At 50.7% G+C, this 3,206-nt stretch overlaps 1 protein-coding gene across 2 annotated transcripts in view; it reads left to right on the top strand.

Moving 5' to 3' along the window:
• LYPLA1 (lysophospholipase I) overlaps positions 1-3,206 on the top strand; it is a 32,692-nt gene that overhangs the window by 22,111 nt on the left and 7,375 nt on the right. The gene's annotated exons all lie outside the window — the stretch shown is intronic.

The following is a 3,206-nucleotide window of genomic DNA, read 5'->3' as shown; positions in this document are numbered from 1 at the left end:
ATCTCTACTCCACTTCTTATGGAGAAGAAGTGGGGATTTTTAAAAAGGTGTAAATGCTGCGGAAACAAACTTGCTCCTCCGGACCAGCATACACTTTGTATTTTTTGCCTCAGAGAGTCGCATAAACCGGAGTCCTGCCGACATTGTGCTCGCTTCTCTAACCAAACAAGAAAAAAAAACGTGCGATGCGCCTTAAAGTAGCGCTGCTTGAATCGGCTCTTCTGCCACACCAATGGACAAGGCCCGCCTCCGATGTCGACCGCCCAACACCGAAGCTCCCGACATCGAAGGCACGATCGACCGCTTCCATGTCTGTTAAGAAGAAGGCTAAGGCAAGTAAGGAAGCCAAGTCCGCGAAGAAGGGCACTTCCAAGTCCCTCAAGGCGGCTAAGATGGGGAAGGTGGTGGTACAAGCACTGGGTGATGCCCTGTAGTGCTCCCCGCTCCACCGGCAGTATCGATATCAGAGGCCCAAGTTCCTCCACCGACCATCCACGTATTGGATTCCCCCGTCCAACAAACGGAGCGTCCTTACTGCGACATCGAAATGGTAGAGCTCCTAAGTCATCAGATAGATGCAGAGCATTCTTCGTCTCCTTCTCCATCGTCGACATTGACGGTTTTGGAAGCTCCCAACGTCGAGTTACCTTGGCACTGATATACCTCATCTGCCATGCACCGTCCCCCTCCTTGTCTCTGCACTCAAACTGTTGATATCGACACTCGAGATTACAGGGACACTGGCCACAGACAAGCGGCTGCTTTATCACCCAGACGTCCACGGTCCAGAAGTCGCTCCCCGAGAGTCTTCATGCCCCCCCCCGCCACCGATGGTGTGGGATCAATGACAGTTGAGGTACCTCTATGGGGCTTATCCACCATTCCTGCCATGGTTAACGCCCGCGGATTATTCTGATTGGGACCGCTATTCCACCCAATCTGTACATCGGTCGAAATCTCCTCATAGATCAAAACCTTCAGCATCTCTGTCACGTCCTTCTGTAATCGACCAGTCCCACCATACTTTGGAACCAAGTCGTCTACTCGACCCTTCTGTCAATCCAAACCCTGTCGTCCCTGTCGTCCAACCTAAACCAGTTACTTGCCCACAGGACACATCGGTCCAGATACACAAACAAGACTCTTCTGACTTCGTGGAAGAGGACTCAGATACGGAGGCTTCTGAAGTTCACACTTCTCCTGACCATAAGTCTCCTAACCAGGATGTTGCTGAGGATTTACCTATATCCCCTTCAGATAACCTTACATCTTATACGGATCTGGTTAAACGGATGGCCCATTCCTTAGGTCTCTCTGTCGTCCAGCAACAGCATCAAGCAACAGACTCAGTCTACAATATCGTTCAGCTTGACATCTCTTCCACCCTCGCATTGCCTATGTCTTTGGTTCTTCTTCAAGCAGCAAAGTCACCGTGGTCGAAACCTTCATCGGCCCCTGTGTCCACACGAAAACTGGACCACATGTACAGGGTACAAGAGACGGATGCTGAATTTCTCTTTTCTCATCCTTAACCAAACTCAGTGATCATTACATCATCCTCCAAATCCCGGAAGATGCATTCCACACCTTCTGACAAGGAAGGAAAGAAATCAGATGCCTTTGGCAGACGATTTTACTCCACGGGAGCGTTGGCAGTCAAAGCCACCAACTACCTGGCCTGTATGAACCGCTACCAATACACTCTTTGGGAACGGTTCTCAGAACTCCTCAGTCACCTACCAGATGACAAACCGCAAGCTGCCAGAGTCATACAGAAAGAGGACATGTTATTGGCAAAACAACAGCTCAACACAACCAAACATGTCCTCGAGGCGTCTTCGCGACAAATGGCTTCTGCAATAGCACTCAGAAGACATTCCTGGCTCCGTAACACTAGCCTGCCAATAGACACTAGATCTTACGTGGAAGACCTACTTTTTAATGGCCTGGGATTGTTCAGTGCCACCACCAACTCTGTTCTACAAAAGCTCGATAAGAGTATAAAGGCATCCCAGGCTCTAGGGGTCTCATCCTCTGGAAAACAACAGTATCGTCCCCGCACCTGGTCGCAGTCTTGGCAGAGGAGCACCCCTACGCATCAGTCCCCTGACACACGTTGGAGGCCAAGAACATCTTCCGGAGGCCAGAAACCTGCCTTCCAGAAGCCAAAATTCGGTTCAGGCCAACAAGCTTCTCGCGCTAAACAATCAAAACCCTCCAAACAGGGTTTTTGACTTCCCTGTCACTGAGTCAGTAATTACCCGTCTGTCACCCTTTCTTCTCACTTGGCATCACATCACCTCGGACAAGTGGGTGCTTGCCATCTTGACCCGAGGTTACAAAATCGAGTTTATCCAGAACCCCAATACTTCAGTCGTCGTCTCCACGCCCCCTTCCCCACCACTCCTCGAGGAGGTGTCCATCTTTCTACAGAAGGGAGCCATAGAACATGTACCACCACATCTCCACGGGACGGGATTTTATCCCCGATACTTCACAGTCCCGAAGAGAGACGGAGGCGTTCGACCCATATTAGATCTCAGGGAGCTGAATTGTTTCGTGATTTACCACCGCTTCCGCATGGTCTCGCTTCAACAGATCATGTCATTGCTTCGCAGACATGTCTGGATGGCAACCCTCGACCTCCAAGACGCATATTTCCACATCACTATCCACCCCTTCCACTGCCAATACCTATGCTTTGCTATTGGTCACCGGCACTTCCAGTATACGGCCCTTCCATTCGGCCTTTCCAGTGCCCCAAGAGTCTTTACGAAGACCATGATTGTGGTTGCGGCTTTCCTCCGTCTACAGGTTGTCGCGATCTACCCCTACATAGACGATTGACTTCTGGTGGCGCCTTCCAAAACCGCCCTAATCTCAAATGTCGCAGAGACTCTGACACTATTGGAGAATCTGGGCCTTCAAGTCAACAGACAAAAGTCTCACTTGTCTCCAGTCCAGCGCATACAGTATATCGGTGCAATCCTGGATTCACAGACATGCATGGCTTACCTGCCCAATGACGGCATCAGATATCATTTCCCTGGCCACCGTCGTCCAAACCCACCCTTCCGTCACCGCCTTCAAAATTCAGCGGCTGCTCGGTCTAATGGCGGCAACTTCGTCCATCCTCGTCTTTGCGAGACTCAAAATGCGTCCCTTACAACTATGGTTCATTCGCCACTACGACCTGTCGAGAAACG

This window comes from Gekko japonicus, unplaced genomic scaffold, assembly GCF_001447785.1.
Source record: "Gekko japonicus isolate JY-2015 unplaced genomic scaffold, Gekko_japonicus_V1.1 scaffold349, whole genome shotgun sequence".
NCBI classification, from domain to species: domain Eukaryota; kingdom Metazoa; phylum Chordata; class Lepidosauria; order Squamata; family Gekkonidae; genus Gekko; species Gekko japonicus.
This window is presented reverse-complemented; position numbering and strand designations above follow the sequence as displayed.